Source organism: Coenobita brevimanus, chromosome 18, assembly GCF_032717465.1.
Source record: "Coenobita brevimanus isolate Jiangsu-jjx chromosome 18, ASM3271746v2, whole genome shotgun sequence".
Lineage (NCBI taxonomy): Eukaryota > Metazoa > Arthropoda > Malacostraca > Decapoda > Coenobitidae > Coenobita > Coenobita brevimanus.
In genome coordinates this window covers 34,595,711-34,607,766 of record NC_136971.1, presented here as the reverse complement: position 1 = coordinate 34,607,766, position 12,056 = coordinate 34,595,711, and the positions used below count along the sequence as shown (strand labels likewise).

General features: G+C 42.2%; 1 non-coding gene across 1 annotated transcript; it reads right to left on the bottom strand.

The window, feature by feature from the left end:
• Positions 1 to 11,681: 11,681 nt before the first annotated feature.
• On the bottom strand, positions 11,682 to 11,754 carry TRNAR-UCG (transfer RNA arginine (anticodon UCG)). Its single transcript has one exon. It is a non-coding gene; the product is annotated as a tRNA-Arg (tRNA).
• Positions 11,755 to 12,056: the final 302 nt, after the last annotated feature.

The following is a 12,056-nucleotide window of genomic DNA, read 5'->3' as shown; positions in this document are numbered from 1 at the left end:
GGAGATCGTAGGCAGTAGGAAATACAGACAGAGCTAGACAGTTCCAGAGTTAACTTGTTGCATACATGAAGGACTGGGAGTAAAGGTTTACTCTTACATTAGAGAGTTGGGCAGAAAAGGGATGACAGTTTGTTGTTAGACGGGTGCTACCCACCCGCCGTAGTGGTGGAGGGATGCAAGCAAACAGTTCAGAGGTTCATTGACCATTGGAGTAGCGATAGAAAAGAGATAAAGGTGCAACAGAGGGGCGAAGAGACAGAGGTTGAAGGGAGCAAATACGAGGATGAGAGTTAATTAGCCTTTGACTTACTTTGTTGAGAAGAGCTGTATGTGGGGAGCCTCCCCACATATGAGTTATACTCTACAGAGGGACGAATGAAACCCGCGTATAAAGACAACAACTGTGCAGGGGTAAAGAGGGCTTGGAGTCTGCTTAGTACACCTAATCTCTTGGAAGCAGATTTTACAAGAGAGGTAATATGATCTTTCCAAGATAAATCCAAAGAGAATGAAACCCCAAGAATGTCTAAAGATGATGCAGGAGTGAGTTGGAGTCTGTTAAAAATTTGAGGGAACTCCTGTGAAAATTTTTGTCAGGTTGATAAATGTATGAACTGGGTTTTTGATGCATGAAAAACAAGATTTGTTTTACCCCAATCAGAGATATGATCCAAGTCAGACATTAGGTGTGCCATAGCCTCACCTCTTGTTTATTGAAGTAAATGCTGAGATGGATGTTGCGGGAAGCAAATGAAGAGGTGAAGGGAGAAGTCATCAGCATATGAGTTGATAGGGTTAGTTGTACAGCTTAAAAGGTCATTGATGACTAATAAGGAGAGAGTTGGTGATAGAACAGAGTCCTGAGGAACACCATGATTGATAGCTCTAGTAGAAGAACGATGGCCATCTACAACAGCAGCTATAGAACGACCAGAATGGAAGCTGGAGATGAAGGAACAGATAGACGGATAGAAACCATAAGAGGGCAGTTTGGAAATTATATGTTTATGCCGGACTCGATCGAAAGCCTTTGAGATGTGAAATGCATTTGCAAAGCTTTCGCCAAAGTCCCGAAAGGAGGACGACCAAGAGTCTGAAAGGTAGGAGAGAAGATCGCCAGTGGAAAGTCCCTGGCGGAACCCATACTGACGATCAGAATGAATGTTGTGACAGAAAAGATGCTTTTTTTTTTTTTTTTTTCGTTAAGAATAGACTTGGAAACTTTTGAAACACGGGTTGTTAAAGCAGTTAGGCGATAATTAGTGGGCTGGGAACGGTCAGCCTTCTTTAGGAGAGGCTGAACGAGAGGAAACTTCCAGCATGAAGGAAAGGTTGACAAGCAAAGGTGAAAGTGTTTATCTAGCCAGGATGTAAGCACAGAAGCATAGCTCTTGAGGACAACAGGAGGAACCCCATCAGGTTCATATATCTTGTTACTTTTGAGCCTAGTGATGGCAGAAAAAAAATCAACTGAAGAAATTATAATGTTAGCCATGAATAAGTCAGAGGGGGGAAGTAATGGTAACAGCACCTGAATCGTCGAAGGTGGAACTGGAGGGGAAAGTCTGAGCGAAATGTTCTTTTTCTCAGTAGAAGAAATAGGTACAGAGTCATCAGACTGGCGAAAAGGAAAGAAAGATGGTGAGGTAAAGTTGTTAGTAAGGTTTTTGGCAAGGTGCCAGAAGGAGCGAGAAGAATTCGAATTGGAGAGTTCAGAGCATTTAGTACAAATGAAATAATTTCTAGCAGAGCGAAAAGCAGCCTTAGCAAGATTCCGGACAGAAACATAAGAGACAAGATTCAGGGGTGGCTGGCTCCGGTACCTTTTGTAGGCCCTCTCCTTGCGGTGGACAGCATTAGAACAAGGGTGATTAAACCAATTCATTTATTTTTTTTGCATTAGTCATATATTATGAGAAAGGAATGCACGTACATATATTTATCGATGATATCGATATCTTTTTTTCGTTCAGTTAGAATTATCATTTGGATAAAGTAAAAGCAATCACAAATACCGAGAGAGAGAGAGACAGACAGACAGACAGACAGACAAACAGACAGACAGACAAACAGACAGTAAGACAGACAGACAGACAAACAGACAGTAAGACAGACAGACAGACAGACAGACGGACAGAGGCGGACAAACGACTGACAGAATTTGGCATTGGGTGTTGGGTCACAAGTGCCGGAGCCATCAGAATGAAACGGCCTGCAATGATTGGGTCAGTGCAAGGCCAAGTTGGCTTTAAGGTATGAAGTGACGCGAAGATGAGATGAAAAGGTGAGGGAGGGAAAGACAGAGAGAGAATGTGGAGAAGCTGGGGAGGGAAGGAAGCAGAGGAAGGAATATTAGAGAGGCAGCGGAGGGAGGGAGGAGGGGGGAAGGAAGTTGAAGGAGCGAGAGAGATACCGTGGGAGTGATGGGAGAATGTTGGAGAAGCGAGGGAATAAAGGAAAAAGAAATGGAAGAAAATGTGAGAGGCTTGGAACTGATGGAGAGAAAGATAGAGAGAAGTTGGAGAGTCAGGTGTGAGGGATTGAAAGAAGCAGCACAGACGAGTGACAGAGTCAGGGATGAAACAAAGTGTAACTGAAAATGAGGGTAAAACAAGACTGGAGTGGATGTGTTGAGCTCACGTGTCAAGGACGAGGGACAGGGTGACAGGGAAGGGCAAAGGGGTGTCAAGAGCAAGAGGGAGAAGTGAAAGTGGTAGTGATAGAAGGCGTGACAGGGAAGGGAGAGGGGAGAGGGTGGCCGCAGGGGAGAGAAGGGACGGTAGCAGGGACAGGAGGGGTGACAGTGGTGGGCGAGCGAGCCGCGGAGACAAGGAAGAGAGGGAAGTAGGTGATACCGTTGAGACAGTAGTACTGAGCAAAGAAAAAATTTGTCTATAATTCGAAGGGCTGTTTACTGGGGAAGTACAATACTTTCGATCCCACTTTATACCTTTTTCGAAACTGCTTTACCTCCCACTTTAAAAAGTTTTGCAAAAACCGATATAATTCATCCAAAACAAGTTACGGCATTGATACCTACAGTAGGAACAGTAAGTAAGAGAAAGCACACAAATAGTAGCAGAAATGATTATCCTAGAAAAAGAATATCTGCTGTGTAAGTTCAGTTTTCTACACTACATACATATCAGAAAATGACAGACAAGACAAAGATTCCCACGTACCCATCAGACCTTCCTACGTTTTATCCGGCAGAACTCATCGGATTTTAGATGAATAAACATCGGAATTTTTATTTCCAAGAGACGGAAGCGAACGTGCGATATAATCTATACCAGATATATAACTTCTTAATATACATACATACATACATACATACATCATCTTTACGTTTCTGCCCGGAATCGTCCTAAGTCTGTTCTTCGCTCTACTAAAAATAATTTCATCCATACTAAATGCTCTCATCTCTCCAACTCGAATTCTTCCCGCTCCTTCTGGCACCATGCCAAAAATCTTTCTAACAACTTTACCTCATCATCCTTCCCTCCTCTTTTCTACTCTGATGGTTCTGTAGCTATTTCTTCTACTGATAAAGCAGATCTCTTCGCACAGAGTTTCTCCTCCAATTCCACCTTAGACGATTCCGGTGCTGTTCCTCCATCACTTCCCCCCTCTGACTTCCTCATGGCTGACATTAAAATTTCTTCAGTTGATGTATTTTCTGCCATCACTGGCCTCGGTACTAACAAGGCATATGGGCCTGATGGGGTCCCTCCTGTTGTTCTCAAGAACTGTGCTTCTGTGCTTACACCCTGCCTAGGCAAACTTTTTCGCCTTTGTCTGTCAACTTGTACCTTTCCTTCTTGCTGGAAGTTTGCTTTCATTCAGCCAGTCCCAAAGAAGGGTGACCACTCCCAACCCGCCAACTATCGTCCAATTGCTTTAACGTCCTGTATTTCAAAAGTTTTCGAGTCAATTCTCAATAGAAAAATTTTAAGGCATCTTTCCTATCATAACCTTCTTTCCGATCGTCAGTACGGGTTCCGTCAGGGACGCTCCACTGGCGATCTTCTCACCTACCTTTCAGACTCCTGGTCATCCTCCTTTCGGGACTTTGGCGAAAGCTTTGCCATTGCACTTGACATCTCAAAGGCTTGCGATCGAGTCTGGCATAAATCTTTAAATTCCAAACTGCCCTCCTACGGTTTCTATCCTTCTATCTGTGCCTTCATCGCTAGCTTCCTTTCTGGTCGTTCTATAGCTGCTGTTGTAGACGGCCATCGTTCTTCTCCTAGATCTATCAACAGTGGTGTTCCTCAGGGCTCTGTCCTATCACCAACTCTCTTCCTTTTATTCGTCAATGATCTTCTAAGCTGTACATCTAACCCTATCCACTCATACACTGATGACTCCACCTTTCACCTTTCCATTCGGTTCCCGCAACGCCCATCTCAACAGTTACTTCAACAAACAAGGGATGAGGCTATGGCACACCTAATGGCTGACTTGGTTCGTATCTCTGACTGAGGTAAAAATCATATGGTTGTTTTTAATGCATCTAAGACTCAGTTCTTACACCTATCAACCCGACAAAATCTTCCATAGGTTTACCCACTAATGTTTAATAATATTCAGCATAATCCTGCATCATCCTTGAACATGCTTGGGGTTTCATTTACTCGGGACTTATCTTGGAAAGATCATATTACATCTCTTGTAAAATCTGCTTCCAAGAGATTGAGTGTGCTAAGCCGACTCCGCTCTTTCTTTACCCCTGCACAATTGTTGACTTTATACAGGGGTTTTATCCGCCCCTCTATGGAGTACAACTCTCATGTGTGGGGAGGCTCCCCACATACAGCTCTTCTCAATAGGGTGGAGTCAAAGGATTTTCGTCTCATTAACTCTTCTCCTCTTACTGACTCCCTTCAACCTCTGTCTCTTCGCCACACTGTTGCATCTTTATCTCTTTTCTATCGCTACTTTAATGGTCACTGCTCCTCTGAACTATCTGCTTGCATTCCTCCACCTCTACGACGGGCGCATAGCACCCGTCTGGCAGCAAACTCTCATCCCTTTTCTGTCCAACTCTGTAATGCAAGAGTTAACCGTTACTCCCAGTCTTTCATTTATGCAACAGATCAGCTCTGGAACTGTCTCCCTTTGTCTGTATTTCCTGCTGCCTATGATCTCCAGTTTTTCAAACGCAGTGTGTCCAGGCATCTCAAAATGATCGGATCTTGAATTTGGCTCTCTATTGTATTTTGTTTTTCTCTTGGAGGGAACTGTTACTGCCGGCTCATGGCCTTTGGTTCCTTCTTCCTCGCTTAAAAAATATATATATATATATATATATATATATATATATATATATATATATATATATATATATATATATATGTGTGTGTGTGTGTGTGTGTGTGTGTGTGTGTATGTGTGTACGGAAAACAACCGTCATTCATGTGCAGTCGAACTTGAAAAAATAATAGTGCAAGGTTTTCTGAGGTAGCTATGACATTTTATGAGTGTTGTGAGAAGCTGGTGGTACTAGGTCGAAGATTTTTATAATGATTAAAAGTAGAGGAACAGGAATTTGGTACAAATGAGCCTTCGACCAAGTTTTAACATGTGGCCTATACATACCCTAGCTGAGGGAGGAGTACGGTAGTTCCTCGTGCAGCAGCTTGATGCCGTTTCTTTCCTAAGCACACTTTGCCACATTTGAATCTGCGACAGAATCAGTGGAAAGCAGAGACCTACCTATACCCTCTGGCGTTCATGCATAACAGTTACTCGGTGATTTCAGCAAATCATTGGCAGCCGTATGCTTTCACAGTACTGCCACCAACATCAGTTTTGCCAATAGTACCAGTTGCCAGACTTCGTCCATACACTGATGTTTCCCCACGTTCAGATGTGGCTAGTTATAGCATTTGGTGTCTTCGTGGTCTACGATCCACTCTTATGAGAGATGAGACCTCATAGTGAAGATTTTGGCTCGAGCTCTCAAAGCAACCCTTGCTGTGAACTGGTGATGGGTGTCTGATGGCATAATTCCGCATTGTGAACTAAATTAAAATGAAGTGCTAATTCGTCTCTTCCTGGCATCATCGCATTGCTATATATGGCACTGCTAATGTATATAAACCTGTCCTAGTCCTAACAGACTAGCAAAACCTTTCCTTGACGGACTAGCCAACCATAGTCTTGACCCTCCTGGGAAACAACAAATGCCGAAATTTACTATATTTAAGAAACTCGCGGCTTTGCGACGGTGTGGGTGTGAGATGGCCTGGTGAGAGTGTGAGTGTGAGATGGCTCGGTGAGAAGGTGGGTGTGGGATGACCTGGTGAGAATGTGGTTGTGGGATGATCTAGTGAAAGTGTGGGTGTGAGATAACCTGGTGAGAGTGTGAGCGTGAGACTGTGATGATCTGGCGAGGGTGTGAGTGTGAGATGACATGGTGAGTGTGTGGGTGTGAGACGGCTTGGTGAGTGGGTGGTTTAGTGGGTGTGGGATAGCCTAGTGATTGGGTGAGTGGTGTGAGATGACCTGCTGAGTAGGTGAATGGGCGTGAGATGACCTGATGAGAGGGTGGGAGGGAGTGAAACATGCCTGGTGAGTGTGTGGGTGGGGATGAGATTGCCTGGTGCTGAGCTGTGCGTCAGCCTGGCTGTGACTGCCACCGTGCGAAGTCTGAAAGCACAAGATTTCCATTTTGTTTTTAGAGTGGATACCTCGAACCGATCTCGCTCCCCAAGATCAATATATTCGTATGCGCCTCAATACAAGGTATCTCGGGAGCTATGAGAAATTTCACGGGGTTCTTTTTCAGGTAAAGTTGAGTAAATAATGCTATATAAACATGGTTTCATATCTCAGTTGTCACAAAGCTAGAATTACTGATGACCGACGGAAAATTATCAAGGAACCATTTTTGCCAATAAGGCCATCAATAGATTTAAGCTCCGTAATCGTTGAGAAATGGACCCAGTTTAATAAAATATTTGTAACTTAAGAATTTCTTCCCTAAATACCTGAATTTTTTCACACATTTCTTGAGACTCACTGCATTTAACCTCAGGATGTAATAGACCTGCTATTGAAATCCCAGGGAAGTAGGGCAAGATTGCTGGTTAACACATTTGTGCCTGTGTTTGTGTGAAGGGAGGGAACTGGGCATTTTCAAAAGTCAATCAAGGGGGTAACTCCAAGTTTTGGACGGTACGCTAAGTACCCTTCCACTAAAAAACCCACACTGGACACTAATGGGTTAATAAATCTAGCCAAATGATGTATATATTAGGTATTTACCTTATGTTTGAGACCTACTATATATATGCTTATTTTTTTTCTTCTTTCTCCTTTCAAGGACTTTCATTTGATGTCATTTGTTCCTTTTCTTTATCAGTTCACCTCCGACTTGATGCAATTTTCTTTGGGTAAAATAATACCCCTAGACACTTTTTTTTTTTTCATTTTGGTTTCTCACTGTGCGTATTTTGGGGCCAGAGATCGATATAAACAAACACTGGGGATCCTATGTTCTTTTATATTAATTAATCATAATGGCAGGTTGCATGGAAGTATGCCTGTGTACAGTTGCTACACAGAGATCATCCTAAAATCCCTTTAGAAATGTTGGTAGCCATTGATTGTCGTAGTCTTATCTTCACCACACAAAATTAATAATACCAGCATAGACTCTTCGAACTGGAGGTGTTGATTTGGCATGTTATTTGCCACCTCAAAACGTGGACGGCTTGGTAGTGATCTTCGTCCCCCATCCCCACCAGCACCACAAGAGAGTAACTATGTTCTTTTGCCAGAAAAAAAAAAAAAAAAAAAAAAATTATATATATATATATATATATATATATATATATATATATATATATATATACTTTAAACCACTCGATGACAAGCTTTGAAGTTCCGGCTCATTGACGGTAAGGAAGAGTGCTGCACAGGGGCACCTTCACGTGATGGTACCGATATAACCGGACAGCTCCACAGCTCATTTACGCGAACATCTCTCTACTCCCTTCCTTTTCTCCGAAATGAGGATGGTTAACAGCAAGACAAGGACTGTCTCTGCCTGCAGTCCCCTGGGTTATTGTTAAGGTGATCTTCAAGCCACAGGAACGTTAACCCTCTCGCTTCAAAACTGGAGGGGCTCCGTTAACTTAAAATTATAAATACGTCGTCGGCCTGGAGGGGTTAAACAAGTGCTTCTAGAGAAGTCTTTGGTAGTGTGCAGTCACTGAACATGGTTGTCATGTTGATGCTTTTTGTAATTTCCCTCTTCAATCCCATTTGACCGTACTGTCGCACAACGAAACCGTCTGGTGTTTACTGGTGTTGATTACTCGAGTATTATTCAACCAGGTGAAAGTTAAGTGTACCAGTTTATACAGTCTCAGCTTCCTATACTGTCAGCTGAATGAAAGCATTTCTCGAAACATGGAATAAATTTGAGGAGTTGCTCGACTGTGAGGGCGTTAATAAATGTGGCGGATTTGCATGGGATGGGTATTCCAGATATAACCTAACCAGTAACATACAGAATGGAAAATGTATCTAGTGGTTTTAAACTGAAATCCCGTGCAATAAAATACAACGTTCGAGGAGACTTGTGACTCCATGCTGTACACTGCATATTTTTAAATTATCACTGACAACAATGCCTGTATTCCTTTAACATATAGCCCTTCAGTCAGTGGTGTATCAAATATTCGGTACTCTCATCATTTTGTTAATCACCCAAATACATCCCCTCACAATAACTGTTTTTCAGTTATTCATCTGAGATTTGTACCATGATCTGTTAATTTACATTTATATTTATCTGCCTTCTGTTTCTGAGAGGTGAATGTGAGCTATGTAGCGTGAGAGGGGATGGTTGGCTGGGTGCGGAGAAAAAGAGGAACTGAAGGGTGTGTAGTAACAGGTAGAAATGTGGCAGGCGGACGGCAGAGGTAAGAAATAAAACAGGGAAAGGAGGCCTGACTGGGGAGGAAGATGGAGAGACACCAGATCGGTGGAGAGAGAATGTGGAGAGAGGAAATAAGGGGCAGGTAAAAGACAGAGGGGAAAGAGTAGGAAATGTGGAGAGAAGGATGGGAGGATAGGAGTTTCAAGAGGAAGGGAAAGATATGGAGGGAATGAAATAGAAAGTGGGATATAAATTGGAGTAAATGGGAGGAAAAAATGAGAGATTTGAGGAGTGCAGAGAGGAGAGGGAAAGAATACAGGGGTAGAGATGTGAACGGAGAAGGAAAGGGGACGCAGGAGATTCGGGAGGGGAAGGGCGAGAAACTGGAAGGTTGGGGTTGGGTTGGAAGGAAGAAGAAATATGGGGAATAGGAGATGGGCTGAATGTGGGGAAAAGAAAGGAAGTGGAAGGGGAGATGACGGAAAGGAGCAGACGAGTAACGAAGAGATGATGTGAGGACGAAATTGGAGGAATGGAGATGGGAACGGAAAGGAAGGGGAGTACAGAGGCTGCCAATATAGGAGAGTGGGGGAGGATGAGAGAGGAAAAAAGAGACGAAGGTAAGGGTGAGGAGGGAGAGGGTAGAGGCTGGAGGGATACGGAGAGAAGAGAAAGAATAGGAAGGGAAGGCATAGTGTGCGTGGCTAGGGAGCAGCAACGGGAGGTTGGTAGGAGAGAATGGCATGGGTGGAGGGGGTTAACAAGGGGAAAGAAGAGAGAGGGAGGCAAAAGGACAACTGAGAAGTTTATCACACTTTCAGGGCAAATACTGTGATTAATGGAAAGTGTTTTCAACTCCTTCGGATGGGTTTTCTCCAAACAAATTAATTAATCTCGCTTTAAGAAAAAGCGAACAATATATTATCATACCAGACAGGTTAAAGAGATTTCTATTAACAACAAGAAAATGCTTCATAAATGTCATCATACTGATGGTGTTACCTTAGATTGCCTCTAACGCTCCTCAGCAAGGGTCCGCTCCTAAGAAGAGTATGATTATGAGGCGATACAAAGGATGAATAGCAAAGGCTTCATCTCCCTGAAGGAGGCTTCGTTGTTGATAACCCCTACACTGTTAGAAACCTTTGTCAAAATTATTAACATCGTTTGTCAACAACTCCTTCAAGATATATATGTGTAGCCTCTCTCTCTCTCTCTCTCTCTCTCTCTCTCTCTCTCTCTCTATATATATATATAATACCAGTACACCAATCCTATTTGAGACATCTCTAGCATGTGTTCAATATGGATGGTGGGTGTTAGTGCCGAAGTGGTGAATTATGCTAACGGGTTTTCTCCCTAATAAACTGTACCTAGTGAGAAACTTTCCCAGTGGAGATGTAGGAGGACTACTGGGGCCCACGGAGAACCACTGGGACTTGGAAATTGGCCCTGAAGCCTTTGCCAAAGTCGGACACGTAACAATATATATCTATATCTATCTATCTATCTATCTATATTATTTTACATATATATTTACACACACACACACACACACACACACACACACACATATATATATATATATATATATATATATATATATATATATATATATATATATATATATATATATATATATATATATATATATATATATATATATATATATATATATATATATATATATATATATATATATATATATATATATATATATATATATACACACACACATACATATATACATATATCTATATATGAAATATATATACACATATATGTATGTGTATATATATATATGTATATGTATATATATATGTATGTATATATACACATATATACAGTATAGATATATATATATATATACACATATATACAGTATATATATATATATATATATATATATATATATATATATATATATGTATGGTATTCCTGGTAGACATAACAGGGAACAGCATTTTGGCACCATTCTATCACCTATGAAGGTATTCTGTTAGATATGCACACAGTGCAACTGCGATGTAGGCATACTAACGTGCTTAAAAACCTACACAAGTTTTTGTCTATGAACGTGTCTACATTCCGTCTAATAACATCAAGAATAGTTGGTTTTCAGTAGTCATTTTCACTGTTATTGACTAAAATAGTGTAATTGTGGTGACGGGTCAAGCCAAGTGGCCTCATGAATCTGACTCCACCTCCCCCGCACCAGCGGTACGCCACATTACATGATAAGCCTAACACTTAACAAACTGAGGTCTGCTGTGTTTTACGTATCACTATGCCGCGTTCATAGCTGTATTGAAAGCCAAGTAATACATATATTATTTAGCTGTTTATACAAAGGTGAAAGCATGCCGTGTGTGTGTGCCCCTAACCATGTGAATGTCTGTTGTCTCGCTCGTTGCCTGTAAAGTATTGGGTTCCAGCTTACGACTCAGTATACGACTCAGCAAGAAACAGGAGAGCCCGACCCTCCCCTGTCCATTCCCTCCCCTTCCCCACTAGCCTCACTTCCTCCACACCAAACTAGACACCCGATACAGGGTCCAGTTATATCCTAATGCTTATCGCTATTTAACTGATACACAGGTTGCACAGATGCTGAAAGGAAAATTCCGTTACTCAGTGTCAGAGCCATGTCACTAATACGAGGTCACAACTCTTCCTACTGCTACGGTACGTGTCCAAAGATCCAAACAAATTCCATGGTGCCACATCGCTGACTATGGATGAAGTTCAGGGAACTCGGGAGTGCGGCCAACTGAACCTAAAACATGATCGACCGTGACAGGACTCGAACCTGCAGTCTTCGGATCCGAAGTTCGACGCCTTATCCATTAAGCCACACAGTCACAAACGTTTTTTTTTTTTTTTTTTTATGCGAGGAAGAAGGAACCAAAGGCCGCGAGCCCGCAATTATTGTTCCTTCCAAGGGAAAAACAAAATACAAGAGAGAGCCAAATTCAAGGTCCGATCATTTCGAGATGCCTGGACACACTGCGTTTGAGAGACTGGAGATCATAGGAAGCAGGAAATACAGACAGAGGGAGACAGTTCCAGAGTTGACCTGTTGCATAAATGAAAGACTGGGAGTAACGGTTAACTCTTGCATTAGAGAGCTGGACAGAAAAGGGATGAGAGTTTGCTGCTAGAC